Source organism: Zalophus californianus, chromosome 3, assembly GCF_009762305.2.
Source record: "Zalophus californianus isolate mZalCal1 chromosome 3, mZalCal1.pri.v2, whole genome shotgun sequence".
NCBI lineage: Eukaryota > Metazoa > Chordata > Mammalia > Carnivora > Otariidae > Zalophus > Zalophus californianus.
The window spans coordinates 6,167,584-6,180,147 of record NC_045597.1 but is presented as its reverse complement, the minus strand read 5'-3'; positions in this window follow the sequence as shown (position 1 = coordinate 6,180,147).

Sequence of the window (12,564 nt, the reverse complement as noted above, 5' to 3'; positions counted from 1 at the left end):
AAATGGTCTTTCCATAAAATCTCTAGACTGAAAATAGAATTCTCCAATGAATACATAGGCAATCAATAAAATATCACATTATTAATTTACCTGATATTACAATGATGCTTTTTATATTATAATGTTCAACTAGTGAAAGAGAAGATAGCAGAGGGGGGTAGCCTTTCATTTAAATTGGTGCTTGAGCTTTGCAATTACTTCAAATGTCATTGCTGGTATATAAAGAGGTTTCTAGTGGAATTTTTCTCAAGATGGGTATTTGACTGATATGATTAACCTTCGGCCCCATCTTGATGCCGCTAGACTATATGATGAAAAAATTAACTTTATCTTACAATGTGTGCTAGACTTTCAACTGATAAGGAAACTAGAATCAAAAGATTGTTCTGGGACAAAGATCATGATAGCAATGATTAATTTTCAGATCATGAGCAGGTCTTTGTTATTAAATTGGTTCCTTTTTGAAAACTCTTCTTCAAAAACACGTTAAAGCAAATAAAAATATGCCATCAGTTTTGAAATATTTAGTAAGAAAAACAGGAAAATGGATTTTCCAAAATCCATTGTTGCATATTATATTCATTAATAAAGGACAATTTAATAGAACATGGTATACATAAGACATTTGTCAGGAAACCAGTTTATTTAGTTCTTTTCGGTTAAAAAGGTCTTTGGAAAACATTTGTTTTTAAAAGTTTCCTTGTGGGCGCCTGGGTGGCTCAGTTGGTTAAGCAACTGTCTTCAGCTCAGGTCATGATCCTGGAGTCCCAGGATCGAGTCCCACATGGGGCACTCACTGGGGAGTCTGCTTCTCCCTCCGACCCTCTCCCCTCTCATGCTGTCTCTCACTCTCTCTCTCTCAAATAAATAAATAAAGTCTTTAAAAAAAAAAAGTTTCCTCGTAACAATTTCACATAAAAACTTGTTGATGATCTCCTCCATTTACGTTCATTATGACCTTGCAGGGCCTTAAACATAGCTTTCTTAAATTTATTTTCAGCGGCACCAATAAGCAGAGGCAAAACACATTTCCATATACAGATGGTCCCCAACGTACGACAGTTTGACTTAGGATTTTTCGACTTTATGAAGGTTTAAAAGCCATAAGCATTCGGTAGAAACCATACTTGGAATTTTGAATTTGGATCCTCTCCTGGGCTACCAACATGTGGTTTGATGCTCGCTCCTGATGCTGAGCAGTGTAGCTCCCAGTCAGCCACGTGATCCCAAGGATAAACAACCCTTCTGTCCCCATGCAGCCATTCTGTTTGCTTTCAATACGGTATTCAAGAAAGTACAGGAGATAGTCAATAGTTTGTTATAAAACAGGCTTTGCATTAGTTGCTTTGCCCAACTGTAGGCTAATGGAAGTGTTCTGAGCATATTTAAGGTAGGCTAGGCTAAGATACGGTGTGCAGTAGGTTGGGTATATTAAATACATTTTCAACTTTCAATATTTTCAACTTATGATGGGTTTATCAGGATGCAAACCCATCATAAATCAAAGAAGATCTGTAATGTTAACTGATTTAAAAAAAAAATACCTGCACAGTTCACTGAGTGTCAGAGTTTCTGTATGTCTTATTGGAAAAGTTTCCTTTCAATTAGTCTAAAACCCAAAAAAAGTTCATGTTCGGTTTACCAGGTAACTCTGTCCAAGGAACCCAAATAAAGAACAAATGTTGGAAATTTGGAAATAAAACAGGACTGTTGAGAAAAGAATAGTGTGAAAATTAACTGGCTTTCTGGACTAATAGTATTTCTCCAAATAGCACAGCTACTGACAAATTACAGATCCAACTGTGGGTATTAAATTCTCCCCAAATCACACAATGTTACTTTTATCTTCTGAGAAGAGAAGCAATCTTGTAAAACATGACGATTAAAGTACTATAACAGAACTCAATAGTATTTAATACCTATGTCTTCAGAAGGGCGTGTTTTAGAAATTTTGATCATAATGCAATCTGCTCAAAGCTGTTAAAGTATGGATAATTTCACTCAATTTTCCAGTAGGTTTCTGCCTTGAATAAGTAAATAGTGGGTAATGGTGTGTCAAAGTCCTCGCAACACTCCATTAAACATAGAGCATGACTATCTGATCAGATGTCTCTTTTATAGTCAGAAACTGACTTGTGACTTTGTGAGTTACTCAGCTACATCAGGTCACATCAAAAGTCTCATCTTTTCATCTTGCCCAAATCCCTGATGGTTTTACATCTGACACATTTTGAATCTCAGCACTGCGACCCCACTCTTCAACTTGCATTTGATATAGTCTAAGTACTGCTATTGAAATAATATGAAGTTATTATTTAAGGAGCTGAATCGATAAGCAAATAAAATCTACATTAGTAGAATTTCAAAAAAAATTTAAGATTTTATTTATTTATTTGAGAGAGAGAGCACAAGCAGGGGAAGTGGCAGAAGGAGAGGGAGAATCAGGCTTCCCGCTGAGCAGAGAGCCCGACGTGAGGCTCGATCCCAGGACCCTGGGATCATGACCTGAGCTGAAGGAAGACACTTATCCGACTGAGCCACCAGGCACCCCTAGAATTTCAAAATTTTACACTATTTTCTATCAGTGTCTAGCCCAAGTAATCACAATTATGCTTCGACTGATTATCAAAACATCAAAAACTTTAATCAGTTGTTCAACCCTGAAAAATAAATAAATTCAATGTTTGAGTATTTGACTACATAAACTTATATAAAATATAACCAACACCAGATAGTTCAAATGTCAAACCAACCTAAGTATTGCATCAAATGTCAAACCAACCTAAGTATTGCATCAAATTAGATGTACACTTTATGTAAATCCAGCCTAACTAAAATTTTGGAAATTCTTTGCTGATATTAATATTCAAGTAAAGTTCTCAGTCTCCAATTACAAATCATTCTATGAGACACTGATTATAACTGGATTTTTATTATTTATTAAAATTATATGTACAGATATTTGGCACTTCCTGAGTCCAAGATGATGACTCTAAAACTGTTTATTAATTTTCCTCAGATTCTAGAAATTTATTTCACATTTACTCTTTAACATATATTCATTTAGGGATTGTTGTGTGCAAGGTTTGTAGTATCTAGACATTTATTGTTCACTTTGTTCACAAGCCTGGGACTCAGAGAGTGTGTTACAGATTCATATAGATGAATCGGGGGTCCATTTGGGGCTTTTCAAGAAACAGAGCTCTCAACAATCTTAATATTCTTGCAGTGCACACTGATCACCAAAGAACCAGAGATTGCTAAAACTGGAAAGGATCTTAGTGATTCTCTGTCTAAGGGTTCATCAGAAACCTGTGACTCCTAGTTTCTAGTCTTTCCTTGAATACCTCCACGGAGGCAAGCTATTACTTTGGTTCGCTTCACAAGAATTGTCATCCCTGTGTTGCATCCTTGAGTTGCGATATGTTTGCGTGGCTCTTTGATGTTAATTTTTCAACCTATTTTGCACGACAACCTTTCAACTGTTTCCATAAACTACCCTGTAACCCCTAATCCTTCTCCCTTCTAATTAAATTTCTCCAGTTTTTCCTGTCATTTCATATATGGCATCAATTCCCAGACCTCCTGTCATCCTGGTTAGTCTCCTCTGATTTCCACCCCCCTCGAGGTTTGTTTATGTTTTACTTTTTCTTATTGAGATATAACCTACATACAATGAAGCACAAATGTTTTCAACGTAGAGCTCAGTAAATACGTATACATCATTAAGGTTTTGTTTCTTAAGCCCACAAAAATAGAATCTTATAAAAATCCTTAGTATTCTACGGGTAGAAACTGCTATAATCTAGTTACCATTCCCCTATCGACGGAAAGATAGATCTTGTCCTTTGTCTTTCCTTTCTGTCCTTTCGCCTTTGCTCGCTCCCTCCCTCTCTCTCCCTCTTTCTCTCTCTCTTTCTTCCTATATATTGTTTTTATGTATCCAAAGAGATAATTGCTTTACTTTACAGAATTCTTGATTCTCATTGTGGTGGCCTGAATGGAAGCTTCTGGAACCCCACCAGTAATTCATTTAGAATATCCTTAAAATACTAACGTTTTCCTTTGAAATACAAAAGTCTTATTTATTTCAAAGAATGCTGATTTACCTGACTGCAACCAAGCGATGAAGTTTCTTGAATTTAACTCTAAATGGTTTGAGTGAAATCTTTTTAATTACTCATGATCATTAGTTCTGAACTTCCAGAGCCGTTCTGTTTAAGCTAAATGGCCTCATACAGGATTTCAGCCTTCTGCTTTTGTTGTCATTTTTGTTGCTATGACACGGTTGAAGGTTACCACTGCCATAAGCGCTGATTTGTATGCTTCATGTTAATTTGGCCCTGTTAATACCACATCACCCTGTATTATCAGAAGCCCACCTACACTGGAGTATTCAACTGGTATCAATATAATGTGTTACATATATGTTGTAGTTTCCCATGTAGAGATGGGGATTCTTTCTTGCTTTGTGCTATTACAAAACACAAGATTTTCCAAAAATATTTTTCACGTCATTTTTCTTCTCTTAATACTAATACGTGCTTATTGTCAAATTTCCAACATTCCAAAAATATATGGCTTAGGAAAAGGAGGTCTGATAAATTCTTTCTCCTGAAATACTCTGAAAACCTCAGGGTGAAGGATATATATTGGTCACTCTCTATAAGTTATTGAATCTTCTGAATGCTTCTAAATAGTCATTATCATTCAAAACTTTTCATGACCCTTCATAAAGTCATCTCAGCCTGAATGTCTTCCTTTCAAAGGACGGAATTCAGAAAATCCATGCATGTGGGTAGAGAACAAAATAAACTTGTACCTTTCCTTTCACTTCCTTCAATGATGAAGGTAAGCAACACAGCTCAGTAACACCAGCAGTGTCTGATGCTTTGTCATTAATCAATATTGTTTCATATCTGATATCTCTAAATATTCATTGTGCTCATCAAGTTGGACCCTCTATTCGATCTCGTTACTTTGTGTATTTGTAATGAAGACCACCATTTCAAAAATATATGCTTTTTTCATTTTCATAATTATTTTTAAAGTAGGACTTGTTTTTATTTAATTCTATGTATTTTATTTTATGCATTTAAGAATATTGCTTTGAGAAGGGTTTGCCAAAGGGAATCCATAGCACAAAAATAGTAAGAACTCCTGACCTACTGGTTTTAGTTATTTAATGTCTCAGAAGAAAGCCCAAATGCATTCTCAGACACATTTCATCAGTGACACGTGCACCTGAAGCCAAGCACTGGAACTGGCCTTTTTGTAAATTTGCTAGGGTTGTCTTGATTTCCCATTTCCTACAGAATAATCTATATATTATCTCACCTATAGCCAATACGATCTACTCCACTATACTTGTATACTCCTTGTACCCCAAAGCCACATGTACTTTTGAACCTCTTTGCCCACAACTCATCCTTTACCCAGCCTCCCATTTCCCCAACAAATACTCACTTGTGGTGAATGACGGAGGCTGGTTCTTCTTACCCTGAAATTACACAACTGTCTTTGGCAACCTTATTAAGTTCTAGCCAATAATCCCACACCAGCAATATCATTTTGAATCTTCTGCCTGTCCTGTAGCAGAAGAAGTATCCCCCCTGATTACACACTACGTGTCAGTTTTGTACAGAAGCAGTGCTCCTGGCCTATATGGCCAGCACCTGTACTTGGCGAAACATTGATTAAAGAAGAGTAAGATGATGGGGCGCCTCAGTGGTGCCGTTGGTTAAGCCTCTGACTCTTGGTTTCGGCTCAGGTTGTGATCTCAGGGTCCTGTGATCGAGCCCCACATCGGGCTCCACGGTCAGTGTGGAGTCGGCTTGAGATTCTCTCTCTCTCCCTGTGCCCCTTCCACTCATGCTCTCTTTCTCTAAAACAAATAAATAAAATCTTCAAAAAAAAAAATAAAGAGTAAGATGAAAACAACACTTGCCTACTCTAAATGTCTCGCCCAACAATGTGCAAATGAATGATCCTTGCCAGTGAATGGATGTAGGGCCAGGGCCCAGTCTCTGGATACGGGTCCTCTGGCTCGAGCTCAACATCATCCTCTCCACTTTAACACATCATTCGTGATTTCCAGGGCTTTATTTCTTTAAAGTGACGTGAGATCACAAAGATAGTTGTGAAAGCATCTGAGTGCCAAATCTTTCCAGATTTTTATGGCTTGTCTTCTTCAGTTGACCTGCCTGTGATTCATTGGTAGTGATTATTTTTACCAATGAGCTTTTACTGAATCACTGCAAAGCATTCCACTTAGTTTTCAGAGCAACAGTGCTCTTCCCTTATGTGCTCATTTTTAGGTCCTGCTTAATTATATTGTTTAATCACAAACCTAATACAATTAGCTTTATCAAGCTTGGGGTGGGGGGCACATGCAAAAAACTGATGCTTGGTAAGGCAGATCAAGCTGGACTGAGACAAGGGGAGTGTGCAGGGACCGACAAGGGACAGACTCACTACCACTGAGTAGAAATTGGCATACCAACAATGACTGTCAGTGGGTTTCCAGAGAAAAGGACACGATGTTGAATCTGGCAGGAAAATGATGTGGGGAGAGCTGTCACCATAAAAATAGTATGTATATCATTTTTATTTATTCACTTTTACATTTCTACATCTCTCTCCCCCCATTTTTTATATAATTTCTGTGAGATATTTTAAACTTTTTTTTTTTTAAGATTTTATTTGTTTATTAGAGAGAGAGAATGAGAGATAGAGAGCACGACAGGGAAGAGGGTCAGAGGGAGAAGCAGACTCCCCGCCGAGCAGGGAGCCCGATGCGGGACTCGATCCCGGGACTCCAGGATCATGACCTGAGCCGAAGGCAGTCACTTAACCAACTGAGCCACCCAGGCGCCCCGTGAGATATTTTAGAAAAATAAGTTTTTTCTGCAGAAAGCTTCAGAGGTTTTTTTAAAAAAGGAAAACAAAAGAAAACAAAACAAACAAACAAACGAAAAAATTGGAATCGAGCCTTTGGTATTAGACACTGGAGTCTGAACCCATCCCACTGTTGCAGAGGCGTTTAGGTGTGTCAGGACACCTCCTGGTCTCCCCATCTCACTCTGTGGGCAGACAGATTGGCTTCTGATTGATCAGTGTGTGAAATGAGTATTGACAGTAGAGCACTGTTTATATAAATGTGATACATCCTCAACCCAAATGACTATTACCAAATATTTTAAAATATATATGCTTTAAAATTTACATGACAAAGAGGAATTTCCCCCTAACTTCTAAACTGTTAGAGAATAACTAGGCCAGCCTTCTAGCAAATTTTGCTATTCACCATCAAATGTGACATGAAAAATATCTGAATGAAAAAAACTTTCCAGTACATAAATCCACCCACTTTACTCTCCAGAAAAGTGAACTTTCTCGGAATGTAATGGGAGCAATTTTGTGTAGAATAAAGCAGCACAACAGAGCCAGAAAAATGCAGTACCAGTTTCTAGCAGATCTTTACAATGACAGTCTTTTGCGGACACGTATTTTAGGCTCTGTAGTCCCTAGAAGCACAACCCCATTCCAGTGCAGTATTGTATTGTCATGGACTTCTCCATTTGTGATGATGTTCTATCTGGTTAAAGTAGAACTAGAGGTACAACCTCTGGAAAGCAAGGCCCCCCATAGCCTTGTCCCCCAGCTGAAGATACAGAATCGTGTCTTAGAAGATTCCAGAGGATAGGTACAGAGAATCTCCTCTGCCACAACTTCCCTGGGATGCTGCAATGAGGCATCTACCCAGCGTCGCTGAATGGTTGGGCAGAAGGGGGCGCAAAGTGTGACCAGCTCTGGTGAACCCACCCATTCAAAGCCCAGCCTATTGAACCCCATGGGGGTTGACCTATTCACTCAGCAGACAACTGGCCATCACACAGAATGCCTCCACTCACTGCTGACTATGCTTCTTTCATCTATAGCTGCTGGGCACATAAACTTTGTCTTTCATGGTGGTCCTATTGGCCCAAGCACTTTCTGTGCTGGAGAAAGACTATGAAACCAATTAGCTGTTTGCAGCCCCAGACTTCCTACATCGGTTCAGTTACAGACTGAATTGTGCCCCCCTCCTCAAAATCCGTACATTGAAGCTCCAACCCCCAAAGTCACGCTATTTGGAGATGGGTAATTAAGGTTAAATGAGGTAATAAGGGGCGGGGCCCTGATCCAAAAGTACTAGTGACCTTCTAAGAAGAAAAAGAGACACCACAAGTGCGTGCACCAGAGGAAAGTCCATGTTGGAGACGCAGTGAAAAGGTAGTCATCCACAAGTCAAGGAGAGAGGCTAAACCAGAAACCAACCCTGCCAGCACCTTGATCTTGGACTTCCAGCCTCCAGAACTGAGATGATAAATACATTTCTGCTGTTTAAGCCCCTTCCTGTGCTATTCTGTTATGGCAGCTGGAGCCCACTGGCACAGATCCCAAGCCAGCGCCCCCATCGTCCACACCTCCCTGTAACCCCCACCCTTGTTTCTCCTCTAAACTTTCCCTCTGGGCCCTTGAAGAGAAAAGCCCTTAAACAAAATATTTCTTTTCAAATTGTATTTAATAACCATCAAGAAGAATTTGATGTCTCATCACAATGGAGCCCTAACACTTAGAAACATAAATTCTGGTTTCCCCTCTATGACAGGAAGAGAAATATTTCCATCCTTCCTCTAATGAGTCAGCCTCCTCAAAAAAGGGACAGAAAACGTTTGTACAAAGCAAAACTCAGGTTTGAGTTGCTGTAACCTGTCCCACATATTTATTTATTAGCACTAAGAAGGTGTAAGTCTAAAATAAAGGAGGGGGCAGGGGTTTTGGAGTCAGGCAGGCCAGAGCTAAAGTACCTGGCCTCTTTGAGTCTCCATTTTCCTATCTGCCTCTAAAAGTTGGGCCAGTTATATACGTGACATCAAACTAATGAGATAACTGAATAATTTTAATAAACGTTCAGCTTTTTTCCCTATATTTTTAATAGTGACCCTGAGCCTGCTAAAAGATCAAATTGTCCTCCATCTATAAAAACGGTAGGGAAGCATGAAATAGATTCAGAAAGGAATATTTTCTAAAAATAGTTTAAAAATGAAGTGTTGACAATTGAACATTCTTTCAGTATCTGGAAAATTTCTTTCATGGAACACCTCAATCCTTCTACCATGCCAAATTAACCAAGTGTTGTTATCCTTCAGATGAAGCACTTCAGCAAAAAACACACTCAGAATTCAATGAATCACATTTTGCTAGCTTGTTTAGAAATTTAAAGGTCATTTGCTTCTGGAATATGTTTTTCTTATTCCATCAAAGTGAATGTCATCATTTTTGACTAAGAGGGTCCCAGTGGACAATACCATGAGATAATTTTAGGTTTCATATACCAGGAGTTACTATCTGGAATAGACCTGATTTTTGCTTTCTAAAGAGCTAATCCAATGTCTGGAAGGCCAAGGAAGGATGTGCTACACGGAGGCGCGAGGTGGGATCCCAACAAAGGGGAAATAAAAGGAATGATAGTAGGAAAGCGGTAAGTAAGGTACAGCAACATTTTCTTACGCAATCACTGGGTGGACCACTGATTGCTGGGAGGGGTCTGCTCCCCTGACCTCTGCACAAAAAGCAGCACGTTCTGGTTTCTCTGCTCTGAAGATTCTCACTCCTCAGAAGCATGAGAGAACCACACACTTCATGACCATTTTCTTAAAAAAACCAAAGGGGAAAATAACAGCAGATGGTTGCATACACTCACTTTTGTCCATGACCCTTGTCTCCACTCTGCTTGTTCCCTAGCTTGATAGTAACATGAATTGAAACAATGTTTTCAAATGTGAGGCTTTCTTCTTGACCATCTTTGAACCCAGACCCGCCTGTGTGGTCAGGCCCGGCTCATTCCTCACATGATGGAACAGGAAATGGAGGTTCAGTGAGCAAATCACATCTTTCATTTTGTCAGTGGTGAGGTCTCCCAAAAACCAAATGGCTCAAGGTGGTAGGAAATATTTCACCATTGGAAAGAGGGCACACGGTTGGTTAAACTAGAATTTTTGTGACGGTCATCGAGACCACTTGTGGCATGAAAAATAAATTCACACCATGCTTTTTCTCCCAAACAAAAAATATTAACCAGACCTTTCTCTAAGGGTTTCTGTAAGGGATGAGTGAACACGGCTCCGCAGAGAACACTCCCACACATCTGAAAGTCTTTCCTGAAGCCACATATCTCAAATTTGGGGTGCAGTGAAGCCCCAAACTGTCCTCCCAAACATGTACAACCACGTGTTTGCAGAGAAATTTGAACCCGTATGTTTCTGATCGACGTGACCGGCGCTGTTAGGGCTGCCCAAAAGATTTTACAAGCTTTTCTCAGGAAACTTGTATTTCAAATTCAAGAGTGATACTTAACCAAAATAAACCAAATGTAAACCCTTACCTATGGGGCATTAATTTGAAACAAAGACCACAAAACTACCTTTTAAAGAGAACAATTACTTTCTGGGACATGCAGGGCCAAGAGCTATGTTCTTTCTAGTACTTTTCTAGCTGAGCTTGGTTAGCCACTAAAAGAAACACTTTTTAATAAAATTGAGAGAATAAAGCCCTATAGTAAATCCAAAATAGCACTTTCTTAAATCCCTACTCCAAATAGAAGAACGTTATCACTATTAAACTCGGTTTAAAAAAAATAAAGACAAAAAAAAAAGCACAGACTTTTTTTCAAATTGTTAAGGAAATTGTCACATAATCTAGCCTTTCAGGGTTAAGTCTGTCTGTGATATAAAGTGAAAATTAAGGATTTTTATCTGAATTAAATCCTTTTAAAACATTCGCAAATTTAATAGTAACCTATTGTACCCAGGGGATTTCGAATTCCTATTTCCAATATCCACCGGATTTCAAAAGCAAATTCTAGACCAAATATTTGAAGTAACCTGAGTTTTGCCTACATACTATCTTCTTACTACTTTAAAGGAGGTTTACAGAAAGGGGACTCTTGAGAGAAATGATTTCTTCCCAACCATAAAGCCAGGTGCATGGGAAAGTTCATTAACAATCAGCACTAAATTGGGGCTTTCCTGGTGAGTCTGAACATTGTTAGGATTTCCTCTGGCAGTAAAAGGAAATAAATATAAGTTAGCTGTATTATCTAGTACTGGTAAAATCAGTGAGAAGTTATAACGCAGGTCAAAAATTGTAAATGTATGGGAAGTTGTTTGTTGGAATATATATATATATGTGTGTGTGTGTGTGCATGTAATATAGACTATTTATTACATATATATTTATAACCCACATAGGGAGAGAGAGGAAAAAATAAATAAATATTAGATAGAGGCAATCATTACCACAATAGTAAAAACGGATACTCCTAGGGATAATTTCTTGTGGTGCAGGCCCACAGGAATGCACCAGAAGGCCAAGAGCTGCCTACTGACATCACTGCGGGGGGGAGGGGGGGGGGGCGTTACTCTCAGAAAGAGTTTACATTTGCCTTTTTTAACCAATAACTCTCCACCCAAGTCCACTTACATCTTAGTCAAAACTAAGAAGAAAGAAAGAATTAAGAAAATTTTTCTATATCCACCTAATTCAGACTTCAGGGTCTCATAAACTGACCCCTCTGAATAGGAAGAGATAACATTCCCCAAATTATAAATGCATTCACTCTGCCACAAAAATGTAAAGGTAAATTCCACCATTATTTTTTTAAACAAAGAATATTATCTTCCCTTCTCTGTAGTCTTCTAACTCAAGGAAAATGGAGAATTTTCTGCTGTGGGAAGGAACACTCATCCTCTGCTAGTGAAAAGTCCTTTTAAATCCTCTGCTAGACCCATTCACTTCCTGCAGCTTTTCGCTTCTGGGCTGTTGGTGACGCTTTACCCCTTCACACCCTGTGGCTGGAGACCAGTCAGCAGAGAGACAACAGAAAACCAACTGGAGACTCGATGGTTTGTGGCCTCTGAGATCTGTTAGCCCTTGAATGTTTTGTTTTGTTTTCACTTAACTCCTCTGTGAGCTTCTCTTTGCATCATAATCCACGAACCAGTAACTCTGCCCGTTTGAGTGAAAAATATAACAAGGATGGGACAAAACCAGTTGTCTGTGGTCGCATAAGATCGAATCTAAGCAATTACAGTTACTGTTTTAACACACCACAGCATTTTCCTCAAGGAGTAAACAGACTTCACATTGCACAGTAGCAGATAATAATAGATGTTTAATTTAGGGAATTTACTTCTCCCAAGTTAGAGGAAGAAATGTATACATTTAGCTCTTTGGAAATTAAAATCATATCTCCATTTCTTTATGATGTGTTTTTGACTCTTCCTTAAATAAAAATGATTAGGCAGACGCACTCTTTACAAACATTATATATATATATATTAAATACATTAACTATTTCTGTTTTCTCCATACAGGTAAAACCACCAGCCTAAGCAGTTCTTCAAGGAACTGACACCGCTTTTTAGGAAGAGTCACCAGGATGTCCTAGAATCTTCAAGATGAGCCATTCTGTAATAGACTTTGGTCTGTCAGAAATTAAAATAATACTCTACAGGACAT